This window comes from Monodelphis domestica, chromosome 2 (assembly GCF_027887165.1).
Source record: "Monodelphis domestica isolate mMonDom1 chromosome 2, mMonDom1.pri, whole genome shotgun sequence".
In the NCBI taxonomy this organism is placed as follows: domain Eukaryota; kingdom Metazoa; phylum Chordata; class Mammalia; order Didelphimorphia; family Didelphidae; genus Monodelphis; species Monodelphis domestica.
In genome coordinates, this window is record NC_077228.1 from 96,693,119 (window position 1) to 96,708,498 (window position 15,380).

The window sequence follows — 15,380 nt, forward strand, 5'->3', positions numbered from 1 at the left end:
AGAAAAAATAAATACATCTTTTTCATAAGATAATGCTTAATAAAAATTACATTCACCAAAGGGTAGCTGAAAGACTAAAAATCAGTTGGAAACTAAATAACCTTATACTAAGCAAGGTAGCAGTCATTTTTTGGATTCAGCCAAAGCTTTACTGAGGGGGAAATGCACATCTCTAAATGCAGACATAAATAAAATAAGAGAAAGAGCACAACAATAAAATGGATGTCCAATGAAGAAAACTAGAAAAAGAACAAATCTCCAGTTAAATACCAAATTGTAAATACTAAAAATTATAGGAGAGATAAATAAAAACAAAAGGAAGATCGTTAAACTAATGCATAAGACAAGGAACTGGTTTTATCTTTTTTTAAAAAATATTTTTAAATGATAAATCATGGTTTAATTGATTTTAAGAAAGAAATAAGGAAACCAAATTATCAGTAACAAAAAAGAAAAAGATAAAATACACAACAATGAAGACATTAACACAACTATTGGGAGTTATTTTGCCCAATACATGCCAATAAATCTAAAAATCTAAGAGTGTTATTATATAATTCTTTGGAGATTGTATATGTATTAATAAAGGTTAGAAAGAGAAAGATCACCTGGTCACCCTAACTAAAAACTGCTTCAATGCTTCCACACTTCCCCAGCCCTAGAACCCAGTGAAGGTTCAAGTTGAGCATAAAATGCTCCAAAGAAGGGAGAAAGAGCATACTCAGATCCCAAAAGAGTGACAAGGAAACCTCTATTTCTCTTCACTGCCTAATAAAGCCAACATTCATTACTCCTCCTGAGAATCTCTGATTAAATAGGCTAAACCTTAGTCCAGGTTCCTGAGTCCTGGCTTCTGGACCTGTCCCTGTCTGCTGCCAAATGATGACTTCTGCCATCTCTTCACCAGGACTCCATTCCATGTAGCCATAACTGGGCTAGAGCCAGCTTTTTCTAGGAGGCTACAACACATATGGGCAGCCAGACAAAGGGTGGACCTAGCAAATGGAATAAGAGGGTACATTCTATAATAAATTTACACAGGAGAAATAGATGAATATTTACAAAAATACAAACTGTCCAGATTAACAAAAGAAGAAATAGTATATTTAAACAACCCATCACAGAAAAATAAATTGATAAAACCATCAAAGAATTCCCTATGAAAATGACCCCAGGTCCAAATGACTTGTAAGTGAATTGTTCCAAATATTCAAAGAAAAATTAATTTCAAAACTATATAAACTCATTGGCAAAATGTGAGCAGGATTTTTTCTCAAATTCCGTTAATAACATAAATATGGTACTGATAGCTATACAAGAAAGAGCTAAAATAGAGAAAAGTTTTACGAACAGATAGTTTTCAGAGGAAGAAATTAAAAATAACCAGTTATATGGAAAAATGCTCCAAATTACTATTGATTTGAGAAAATTAAAAGAACTATGAGATACCACTCTGCACATAACAGATTGACTAATATGACCAAAAATAAATATAATAAATGTTGAAGGGGATGAGAGAAAATTCGAACTCTAATACATTTTTATTGGAATTGTGAACTGATACAACCATTTTGGAGAACAAAATGGAATCAAGGTTAAAGGTTCATATAACTATGCATACTCCTTGACCCAGCAATACTGAGTCTGTATCCCAAAGACATTAGAGATAAGAGAAAAAGACCTACTGATAGCAAAATATTTTAGCAACTCTTTTTGTAGTGGCAAAGAATTGGAAACTGAGAAACTATCACTTGGGAAATAGATGAACAAGTTGTGGAATACAGTTGTAATAGAATACTATTGTACTACAAGGAACAATAAAGAGGATGAGTTCAGAAAAACCTGGACTTATATGGATGCAAAGTGAAATGAGCAGAATGAGGAGAACAATGTATACAGTAACAGAATATTATATGAAAATCAACTGTGAAGGACAAAACCATTATCAGCAAAGCAAATCTCCAAGACAACCACAAGGGACTCAAGATGAAAATACTATCCATAGCCAAAGAAGTGGTTGTTGGAGACTGGATAAAGATCAAAACACACTATCTTCCACTATAATGCCTCTATGCGATTTCTATTATATAATATGACATGTATCTTCTATCATGACATGAGCATTATGAAAATATGTATTACATAAAAGTATGGGTATAACCTATATCAGACTATTTGCTGTCTTGGCAGGGGAGAAAATCTAAATTTTAAAATTTCAAAAATTTTCAAAATTGGTTTTATTTTTGACACATATATATGACACATAACTTAAGAGAAAAAAAGAAAAGAAAAAGAACTCCCCTATTCCTAAATCTGAAAGACAATTTCTTCTTTTAATTTTTTTAACTTTTTATGTTATGAATTTTTACAACACATGTTCTCCATCTAAGTCATATATCCATATCCAATTGACGTAGTCATTTGTAGTTTATCTCAGTATATGCTCTGAATTCTTTGTCAAAACCTAATTTCTCCCAGATTACTGTCCTGTTTTCCTAGCATTTGTTCCTTCAATGACTAGGAATTTCATGTTGTTATGACTCTATGCTACTGAATTCTTCACTTTTGAAAGTCGTGTACCTAATCTGTTGTACTGATGGTATTAGCCTGTCTCCTGTTTCTTCCTCTCTCTTCTTTCTCCCTCTTCTTCCTCCTGTCTCTCTTCTCTCTTTCTCTCTATTTCTCTCACCTTCACAAAATTTAATAATTAAAGTGTTTTATATGGATATTATTAAAGCATGTATATATGTGTGTGTATATTTATACATATATATGTATATAACAAAAATTGTATATATACAAACATACTTATTACTTATATATTTTCCTCATGGAATTAAAGTTTCTAAATTCCCTAAGTTTTAGCTCCTTTTTCAAGCAAAAACTTTTGTAATTGACATTGTACACCTTTCTCCCCTTATATTATTCCCATAATTCATTTTTTATTTTTTATTCCTTGAAGATAGCTATACCCTCAGGGCTATATCGTAAAGCTGCTGAATCCTTCTCCAATTTAGGGAATTTTTTTTCATTAGCCATGGTCCCTGCTGTAAGTGGCTTCTTGGGGCCTAATACTAGATGTGTTTCCTTCAGGCCATGGACAGCCACTCACACTTTCCCTTTGCTTCGGTTCTGTCCTTGATTCTTGTTCTTTTTCATATGGCTGGGCTTCTGCTCAGTTTTTTTTTTTGTTTTTTTCAGTGTTGGTGGTAGGTAAGGTGGATGCTCTGGGAAGAGTCTCTATAAACTTTGTGATCGCTTACCTAGATATCAGTGTGGAAAAGAAACAAGACTGACAGTTTGTGGGAGAAGGGCCCAATTGGGAGTGGCAGTTGAGTCTTGTGACTAGCACTTCCTTCCTGCCATGTGGGACTTGTTTCCTGGTGTTGGGGGAGAGAGGAGCTTGTTCAGCCTATCTGGAGTGGCATGCTCTTCTTGGTTCAGCCTGAAGATTCAGGCCTATTCATCTCTGAAGGTCAGACCTTGTTGCTTTCTGTCTACTGCTAAGATTCTGAATTATACAAAACTGAACTGATATAGAGGAGATGGAAGTGGGAAAACCCTCCGCCAGCCTATAGGGCCAGGGCCCTATACTCTGAAGCTAAGGAAAAACTCCAATTCAAACTGGATTATTAAACTTTATATTATTTGAATTTGCAGTCAGATAAGTCAGATAATCTTTTCTGGGCATAGAGGGAGTTGAACTTCAGGTCAGTCATTGCAGGACAAACTGTCCTTATTGGACCCCTGCTGTGTCAGCAGGGGACATCTCCCTCCCTTGCCTCACCAAGCAGTGTTCCCTCTCTCCCCTTAACTCCATACCCCATACAAACCTCCCTTTATACCCCATTTTTCCAATCCTATTTCCTTTCCCAATGAATATTACAATCAGTCAATGAAGAAAGAAGACTCAACCTTCCTTCCTCCAATTCCCCGAATTTTACCCGGGTCATTCATTCCCAATAGAATAATAGACAAATAATGGCAATTACTGACTCTCTGGGTTCAGAAATAATGTTCATTAGCAGTTAGAAGCAGGAATGCTTCTACTCACACCCACACTAACCAACTTATTGGATAGTTTTCTACTTGAGGGTCCTAATACTCAACCAGACCTCAGACCATCCACATATTTTTTAGATTCTGTCCTGAATTCTACTGGTCTTGAACCCCATGTTGGCCCACTTCTTTCAAATGGAGATAGCAATAAGACTGTTAAGATGATTCAATACAAATTCATGAACATTTTCCTTTCCACTTGTGTTTAGGAATGATTAAGGCAAATATTATAATTTCATTCAGGAAGTAACTATTTTTTCTGTTAAAAATTATAACCCTATTTTCATATGATAGATTTAATAACTACTTAGGTGTCTTCTTACTAAATTGCATAGGGGATAATATAGGTAAAAGATGGTTTGAAATTACTTAATTTCCCTTGATTTCTCATTTCAGTCTATGTATTAGCAAAAGAAAATAAAATCCTATTAAAATAGTGCAAAAGGATATCAACATTTCCTTTCTCTTATTAGAAAATTCTTGGCATTTCCTTAGTTTCTTAAGTTAATGTTGTAGTATGCATTCTATTATATGAACAGGCACTTGGGAATGTCTTAATATGTGCATTATTGCTATGTTGTCCCATGGTAGCTCCATATATGTTTTTTATGATCATTTCACTCAGGCTTGTTTAGGGATTCTTAAATCCACAGATCATTAAATCCCCGGAAAGTGTAAAATCGTAAAAAAAAAAATATGATGAATCTTTTATGTTTGTTTCTCCCAATAAATATTTCAGAGAACCAGAGATAGGATACATAGTACAGTACAATTGTTCTACTTTCACTATTTGCTTAGAAAATATATGTATCAGCCAGAGACATACATAAATAAGACAGTGACTTGAGCTTTGTCTAGGCACTTAAAGAGATAATGCATATCGGTAGGATAGCTTCATTATATTTCATAGCAATTGCCAAAAAAAAAAATCAAGGAATTTGAAAGAGCCCAAAACAGTTACAGACACATAAAGCAGTCTATCTTTAAGTTTCCCTGAAGGGAAATGAACATAAATTTGTCACTTGGGCACCCGTTTAAAATTTGAAGCACTAAAATTCCAAATTATCTTATGCACTCCCTTCCAGTCTCAAAAGTCGACATTGCAGTTTAAATCTACTTTATCCCATCCATCAAAGCAAACAATTTTGCCACTACTGAATAAGCAATACTTTCCTCATTAAGCTTGCATTGTCCAAATAGTCCAGAATGTCACTGTGTGAGAAGAGAAAATTACATATATAAAAGATGTGTTCTAAAGGTGGAAATGATGGCAATATTTTGGATATATGGGGTAAGATTTGAGGATGATACCAAGGTTGTGTACCAGCATGTTCGCAACCCTAGGGTTCACAAGCATAGCCAAATGTTTCCATTTTTACCTTCACAATATCTCTTGTTTAGATCCTTTCTTTCCATTCGCATAGCCAACTCAAACTCATGTCCTCATTTCCTCTTCACCAGACTACTGATATAACATTCTAATTGGTCTCCTGGCCTTTAGTCTCTCTCCATTCAAAAATATTCAGTTGCTAAAGTGATGTTCCTAAAGTTCCTAAAGGTCTGATCATATCACTAATATCCATGGGCAAAAGAAGTCAAGAGAAATGCCATTTGAGCTTCTTTCCAATGAATTTCTATAACTGGCAGAGAGAATGAGGAGACAAATTTGTACATCTGTGCTTCACTTAAATCTAATTCAGGTGCCAGTCAAGTCATCATGTTGTGATGTCATTGATTTTCTTCAAAAAAATGAAAGGCAAACAGCAACCCATCTGCAACTACATCAATAAAAACAACTACAAATACAATTACAACAAAAGCCTCCAAAGGCTTCCTGTTATATCTAGGATCAAATATAAAGTTCTCTGACATTTAACACTCTTTATATCACTAGCTTTCCATTCACCCCATCTTTAATGTCTTCTAATATTTGACCATCTACAATATAGCTTCATTGACCTACTTGACATTCCTAAATCATATTCCATCTCCCATCCCATTTTCTTTACTTATTTCCCCCAACTTTTCCTCTCCAATTTAATGGCTGTGTTGAAGAAACATTTCAAGTACTACTTTTAGTAGAACGTCTTTGCTCCTCACTCCTCCAAATCCAAATGCTAATGCCTTTCCCTATTTGAATATTTTTATCTAATCTCTCTATATCTTTCATTATCTAGTTATTTACAATTTACTTCATTAGAATGTGAACTCCTTAAAAATAGAGATTGTTTTTTTCATTACTTTCCATTCCAGCATTTATCCAGTTCAGGATAAGCTCCTAAGCACTTAATAACTTCTTTGACCAAATAAATTATTGAAGTGATTTTTTTTCTTCTTCCCCAAGAAGCATGCTACATAGAATAATCTCTTCTTTGACTCAGGTATGATCCTTGAACTTTCAAATCTGGAAACTAAAAGAGTGTGTAACCTCCAAAGATTGCCTCAAAAATGGTTTTACTAAGAAAATCTTCCTTCCCTAGCAAGGTTAGATTGTAGGATCTTATCATCTTGAGTTCAAAATATCCTCTATTCTTCACTGAGCATTTTGAGTTTTAAAAGTACTGCACACAATCTCAGGCGCAGTGACCACTCATATATCAGCCAATGCTATGTGCTTCTAGAGAAAATGTATCAGTGACCTAGTTTGCCATTCTTGGTGGGAGAAAGTACAAGCATTATATTAGGCCACTCACAAACACATATGATTATTATTTTTCTTTTGCTATTTTCTCATGTATGGCTATTTCTAGTACCTTGGAGGATGCTACTGTCAAGCTGCTCAGGTTTCCTTCCATCCCCAGAACACAGGTCAACGCTGCTTTATGCTGGACTGTCTACTAAGTAGGGGAAGGACAAAAGAAAGTTGAGGGAAAAAAAACTAACCTTATATGTCAAACTACTTTAAGAAAACACAGATAAAAATGTTGCTTTGAAAAGAGCACATATTTTCATGTCTCAGCCAATTAGCCCTTATCCCTAGGAACCAATGAGCAATGCTATGTCTATAAGACTGGAGAGTTTTCTGGGTTCCTTTAAGGATACATGACTTATACATGGTCACATAGCTAATATGTGTGAGATACAGAATTCTCCTGAATTTAAGTCCCACATTATTTCCACTATAGCATGATACCTCCAAATTATCAATCATTGTCTCTTCTTCCTGTTTCATAAATTGCCACATTACCTATAGTGGGTAACTATATCAATGAATAGCAATGACCAGATTCAGAAATTTTGTTTTGGCTCAGAATCAAATTTATTTTCATGTTAAAATTAAAGGTCCCCATAGTGGTAGGAGGCATTAAATGTTTAACAAAGTAGAAAAAATCAAATTATTTCTTATCCTTTTCCTGTGCTCAAGCTTTCACCTTCACAACTTATTCTATGTCCCTCCCAACAACTCCCCTACTAAATGAACTATGTAGAATACAAGTGTTGTGTCTATGCACATCTGTACATATGTGTGTATACATATATATGTATAAGTATGGATTTATATATATGTATATATATATATATATATATATATAAAACAATCTTTGATTCAGCCTATATAGAATTTTAAATATCAAGGGATTCCTAAAATGTTCAGGATTAAAAATTTTAAAGGCTAAAAAGATCTTCATTGAAATGCTTTTCTGGACTGTTGTTGAATTAATATGAAATACTTATGATTGTTAAACACGTCTCATCTTAAGGGACCAAAAGTAGGCACTTCATTTAATGCCACAGTTAAGCACAAAAAGCTGAACTCTGGCTTTTTCAGTTCAAAGGTTCTTCTCTGCATGGTAATTGAGTTGTTGCAGCTTGGCATGGTGAGCATTAATTATAGTCATTAATGTAAATATTCCTTCTCAAATACATAGCTATCATTTCAGGTACTCAAAAACTGATGGACTGGCAATTCCTACTGCTTAGAGGGTGGGGAAGCTGTTTGATTATATAATAAGCACCATTCATAAATAAGGATTTTGGTAATTTTCATATGTTTCATTGGGTGTTTAGTAAATAATAGGACAATCAAAATGCTAGAACCAACTGGAATCTTATATGATAAAGTATTTGGATATTTATCTGATTCTGTCAATAGGCCCACATAAACAGATTGTCATTCCATATTCATCATCATCATTCAAATGAACTAGAAATAACTCAGTTTTTCTAATATAGTGTATATAACTAAATAATATTTTGCAGAAGATAGAACACATCTAGCAATAAAAGATTTATTCACGACATATGACATGAATAAAATGCATAAACCTGACCCTCCAACCACAATAATCTATAGAATCAGTATAGTTTTTCTAGAGATTTAACATTATGCATGAAATATTTCTATTCCCTTGTTATTGTTTTAATTGTGTTATAGCCTCTTGACGTATAGTGTTAGCAATACTAAATAGAATGTCAGTTCATCCTTTATAATGTTCAGTCATAGAATTATAGCACTGGAAGATCATTGAACTGGATCCCCTCATTTTATGGATTAAAAAACAAAGTCCCAGGGAGTTAGGCATGCACTAAATTCCCATAGTCAGTACCATAATCTTAGCTAGAATTTGCTTCTCCCAAATACCAATCCGGTGGGTTTTTGTTATTATTTTTGGTTTATTTTTTTCTTACTTCATTTATAACCATAGGAATATAGGACACATGAGGACATTCACCTAATCACCAATATTAAAACAGAAAAGACTTCTCCAGAATATTGAATCATCAATCAGTCAGGCTCCAGAGATAACTGATTAGGTTATAACACTTACCCTTTTGTTGTAACTAGTTTGTGAATAAAACGGAAATTAAAACAAACAAATAGATGGGACTACATAAAGTGGCAAAAAAAACCTACTTTAAAATATTATAACTACTTACTTGACATGAAAAAGAGCAGGGAAAGTAATGCTCCTTCTTGTTCTGGTATCATATACAAAGGCAATATTAAACTGGAAAAAATCAGAAACATTGATATTATACATATTAGAAATGGTTCAGTAAGATCATATGAACTGCTTAAACAGACAAACCCAAACAAAAATTATACATGGAATGGACTAAAGTAACACATTTTATTATGTTCTATTTCTACCTCAAAACAAAATTAAAAATAAAATTTATAAGTAATAAACAAAAAATGCCATACTATTTTTTGCCAATAGCTTAAGCAACAAATTATATAATACTTTTTGAAGATAATTATAAGGTAGTCATTTAAAAATACATACAATAAATAAATGTATAAAATTAAACATAGATTCATCATTTAATTAAAATTAAATAGGAAATTCTGAAGAATGTAAATTCCAGAAATTATATTTACTAGTAAAAATATACCAATGTTAGGGTAATATCTCAAATTATTTTGAAAAGTTTAGGATTCTGAGAATAGAATTTTTAAGAAATCCTACTTAAGTCAGATGACACAAGTCTAAGAAATCAGTTATATCAAAACCAAGTACAGCTTGTGTCTGTATCAATTATAAATGAATTAATTTTCCCACAATATTCAAAACAGGATAGAAAAATATTTCAGGACATGAAAGCTATGGAGTTTAATGTGGCTCTTGCCATGGTATGAACCACATGAAGAAAGGTGGAGCTATATATTTACATACTTCTAAAGATAGTCATCACATAATTGACTGGAAAATATTATCAAAGACCTTAGGAATTGCCATGGAAATTACATAAATATTGAACTGGTTTGTTGAATAGAAAACTTAAACACCAACTAGAATAGAAGAAACTTTTAAGATGACATCCAAAAAATAAAAGTAAACTTAACTTAAAATTAAAAGTGAAAGTTATGACATTAAAACAGTAAATGGAATCTGAACAAAACAAAATTAATAATTCAACCTCTCTCCCTCTTCCTGTACCTTTCTTTCAAAGATAATTTCATTAGACAGTTCTTCATTTGGATTAGCTTAAAAATTCCTTTAGCTTGATAACCTGTAACTATATGATTTATAGTAAGAATATGGTCCCAGGCAAGAGTCTGTGTACATAAACAAAATTAAGAATGCAAGCCCAGTATAAAAACTGCATTATAATTTTAAGTGTATATATTGTTACAGTAATTTTAAGTGTTATATTAATAATGAGTAAGTTACTATGTAATCATGTGTGTTAATCCAGTTATAGTGTACTCTAGGCAAATTAGTTCATGTTGGAGGTCCATGTGGTCCAGAAATGATCTTGGAGCTCTAAAACTAGTCTCTGAGATCTCAGAGACCTTTTGAATTAGGGTTGGGGACAGACACAAAATTATAAAATTGTGTTTTGCAAATCATGGTCTCAGGTTTTAAACTAGCAGAAAACTTTAGTCTTTGACCCTGACATTTCTCTGTCCAAATGAAACCTGATCTTTGTCCAGAAGGGTCTCCTAGCATCTTATTTTCAGATACACACACAGAGACATGTGCGCGCACACACACGTGCACACACACACACACAGACACATAAACCCAGAAGAAGGAAAAGATAGAATATTTCTGTTCATTCATGTGGTCAAAATAACTCCAACAGAAGAAAAGTACAAATTATATGAATCACCAAAAAAAGCAAGTTTGTATACCATTAATATGATGAATGATAGGATAGCAATAGAAAGGGAAGTGAATAAAAATTTCCCTTTCTCTGCAAAATCAGAGTGACTACACTGGATAAGAACTATAATGACCCAAGGTCATGGCTTAGTCATAGATCACAAGTAAAATCAATTTAAGTGTAGGTGAGATTTTTAAAGCATTTTTTTTCATATGGAACGATTTTCTCTATATAAAACATGCTATCGGAAATAATTTTCAGGATAAATAATAGAAAATTGAAATCTTGCCAAGAGGCAGCTTAATTTTAATTCTACATATTACATCACTCCTAAAACAAAACAAAACAGAATACTGAACAATAATAACAACAATGATTATATCAGCCACAGCAGCCCCAGAAGCAGCAATATTGACAACACCTGTCATTTGCTCACTGATAATTTCTAAATAAATTTCATCCAAAAAATGAAGAAAATAAAAGCAGTGATAATAATAGGTTAAATTTATATAGTAATTAAATGTTTGTAAAGAACTTTACAAAACTATTTTTCCATTCCAGGAACACAAGAAGTTAAAAGTTGCCTGAAGAGATCTGGTCATGGGTTCTTAGGTCTAAATCTAAAATGTCCTCTGAGACCATCTAATCCATTCTCTTCATTTTACAGATGAAGAAAATGGGGTCCAGAGGAGTGACTTATTTAAATTTACATAGATAATACGTGGCAGAGGTAGGTTTTGAAATGAGTTCCTTTGATTCCTGATATATTGCTATTTTTATTATACCAGAGTGACTTAATCTTATAGATGAGGAAACAGGATCTCAATGAGGCTAGGTGACTTGCCTAGGGTCAAAACTTGTAGGTGCGTGTGAAGTGAAATTAAAAACTAGATCCTTCTGACTATGTCATCTATTAAGCAGAATCTCATTCATATTGAATCCAGCTAGGCTTGTCTCTGGACCTTATAATTAGCAGGTGCTCAGTCACCTGCTTGATTTGGTCACACTTAATTTCTTTCTCTCTTCCCATTTCCCCAACCCTCTTTAAATAATAAATATATTTATTTAATCAATTATAAAATTATTAATTAAGTGTATCTATAATTAATAATGAGTAAATAAAATTAAATCTCCCAAAATCAATTAAATTGAAAAAAATAAATATTTAAAAATTAAACAACAAATACATAAACAGAAATAAAAAGATAGCTTTAATCCAAGCAAATGTAGAGGCAAAGGATGATACTTTTTGTTGAGAAGTAAAGAAATGAGAGGTTAAAGATGTTTGAATGAAATACTTTGGTAATGGATAAATGTGATGCAATTATTTTCCCTCTTGTACAGCATATCTGGGAGCTAGTTGATATCCTCTGTTAAAGTCAGGTGGATATAATGTAAGTGATATAATAATTTTTCAACACAATCTTTGAAAATAAAACATGTCAACTGGTATTTTAGAAAACTAAATGGACTTCAGATACCAGGTTTCCTGGGTAAGAAAGGAATCTACCTGATTTCTAACAAATTCCCCTACAAACCATTTTATTTTTTTTAATTTATTTTTATTTAGTCAATTTATAACATTATTCCTTGGTTACAAGAATCATATTCTTTCCCTTCCTTTCCACCTCTGGCCTCCTGTAGCCTACATGCAATTACACTGGGTACTACATGTGTCATTGATTGGAGCCTATTTCCATGTTGTTGATGTTTGCACTAGGATGCTCATTTAGAGTCTATATCCCTAATCAAATCCACTCGAGCCATATAATCAAGCAGTTGTTTTTCTTCTGTGTTTCTATTCCCACAGTTTTTCCTCTGGATGTGGAGAGTGTTTTTTTTTTTCTTGTAGATCCCTCCAAGTTGTTCAGGATCATTGCATTGCCACTAATGGAGAAGTCCATTACATTCAATTTTACCACAGTGTATCAGTCTCTGTGTACAATGTTCTCCTGGCTCTGCTCCTTTCACTCTGCATCACTTCCTGGAGGTTGTTCCACTCTCCATGGAATTCCTCCACTTTATTATTCCTTTGAGCACAATAGTATTCCATCACCAACATATACCAGAATTTGTTCAGCCATTCCCCAATTGAAGGGCAGCCCCTCATTTTCCAATTTTTTTGCCTACAAACCACTTTAAAACAAAGACTCTTACCAAATTTTGAAGGAGTAAAGTAATTCTCCTACCAAGAAAATTTGAGATAATTTTCAAAAAGAAAAAAAATTGTTTATCTTCCTGGGTTGGGAGGGAAGCTCAGTCCTAAGCAGGAACCTGAACCAGGATGGAGGACATCAAAGTGGGAGAAGGGTGAGGCTCTACCCCATATTAGAGAAGCCTCAACCCAAAGTAGGGCAGCAGCAGGCTAAACACAGTAGAGGTTAACAGGGAGGTCTCAACTGGACATTAGGTTGTAGCACGTCCTGCTCCCAGTGCAGGGCAAGTTAGAAGTCTCCAAAGCAAGGTAGCCACAAGGCTTCACTTTCAGGACAAGCCAGCAGCTTTTTGAAGCAGTATTCCTACAGCAGAAAAGCCTGAACCCTGGGAAAACTTCCAGTGAGGTCACACTGAAGGAGCCCCAAGCAGGGAGCTGCTTGCTCAGTACAGCACATATCACTATAGAACATCTGACCAACAGACCCCTGTCAGGGAACCTAAATGTACCGACGCCCAAAACAGATTCCAGGAGAAACTTGTGGCCCACGTATGGTGGCTAGTGATATGCTGTCAGGCATTGGGTATAAAAGACTCTGCACTCCGTGACAAGGAAATCACTTTAAAAGACTAATATATATTAATTTAAGGTCGCCAAGGAATTCAGCTATGTAATTCCTAAATGAAAACTCAAGTCAGCAGTCAACCTTTTATGGAGTTTTTAATTACAAACAGGAGGAAGAAAGGTATTAGAGATAGATAGATAGAGAGAGAGAGAGAGAGAAAGAAAGGGGAAGAAAAGGGAATAGGGCTTAAATACCCCCTCTGTTTAGGCTGGGCCAAAAGGCCCAAGCCCTTAGATAGCTGAGACAAAGAAAGAGATCAGTCCCTATCACTCACGTGACCAAAATGGAGAAACAGTCTCAGGGGCCTCCACCTCCAGCCTCCTTCAGAGCAAGCCTTCTCAGAGCACCACCTCTCAGAGCAAAACCTCTCCAACCCCCTCAGTCTTCAGACCCTGCTATCTTTAAGGAAAGCATCTCAGTTCCCTCCCCTCAGTTCTCACATCTACCAATCACTGTCCATGTCTTCCCTGTGCCAATGGTGGCTCTAGCTTAACCCAGGACCACCCAGAGGTCTGTGGCTTTGCACATGTCTGTTGAAGGTCATATTCTCAAATAATTAAATTTTGATTTATGCTGCAGCCCTTCCTAAATCCTGTTAGGACTGAGTAGGGTGGAGATTGTAAGTTCCAAGACCTGGTTCTGTCATTCCAAGTATCTCTATTGTATCAATTCTAAAATCAATCATGACTCAAAGAACTTCCTGTTCTATGCTTAAGCATAGGTCAAAGCCCTTTCCATTGTTCAGCAAAAGGTTTCTGTCCTAAAGTAATCTTAAGTAGGGAGGAGAAGGACCCTCCCATGCCAAGGGGGTTCACATTCCAATAGACTATCAGTAGGAAATTTTTCAAGTATGAAATTTCCCAATGGTGAAATTTCCAACATTTATAAGTCTAAGAAATTTTAAGGTTTACAACTCACAACTGCAGGTGGAACTCTTATGCTGAGCTTCCCCTTGTGTATACCAGAATAAAGGACCCTCCTGTTTGATTGCATTGTCTGTGGGGTTTTCCATGGTGGTGGGTGACAAACTGGACCTTAACAACACCTCCAGGGAAGGCCAACAGGGAGGTCATACACTCACAGCAACAGTCTCAGGTCTGCACAAGTGCCTACTGTGACTACATGTCCACAGCAAGCAACAGTAATAAGGATCCATTCTGAGGATAGGTGGGCAGTGAAGCATGACCTCTAAGGGAAGGCAACAGTCCCTTAGAGTCCCTCTCCCCAGTGAGTAAGCAAACAGGGAGTAAACTGTGTAAACCAGCAGCTGAGCCCCCTCCCCCATCCTCACTGAAAAAGCCTGACATTCATCTGCCAACAATGAAACCCACAACTGTGCAAGGAAACTGAGACTCTCCCACTGTGCAAGCAAACAAAAAGCCCAACCCCCATTGTGTAAGCCAGAAGAGAAATCCACCACCAGTGCAAACTTACAATGAGGCACTGACACCAATTCAATCCAGGAACTAGACTATGGTGCTCCCACATATAGTAGCAAAACTCTGACTTCAGAAGAAGTTTGTTACAGTAATTTTTCCAACCTAGGAATGGAGCCCAACTTTAATATACAGTGAAAATTTCATACCAAACTGAAAAAATGAGCAAAAACAACAACAAAAAACTAACCTATTTAAAGAAAATTATTATGGTGACAAAGAGGATCTTGGCAAAAACCTATAAGAGAACAATATCAGAAAGGCTACAAATGTGAATTGAAGTTAGGCCCCAAAAGAATTTTATGAAGAGATTTAAATAAATACTTTAAAAACAAAATTAGAATGTTAGAAAAGTTGGGGAAAGGAATGAGAGTAAGGCAAGAAAATAATGAAATATTAGTCAACAGTTTTGTGAAAGAAATAGAAAATTTCCCTAAAGAAAATAACTCTTTTAAAAAAAATGGCCAAATGGGAAAGGAGGCACAAAATCTCATTTGAAAAAAACAAACAAACAAAAAAACAAAAAAAAAACAATTCTTTTAAAGTTAAAATT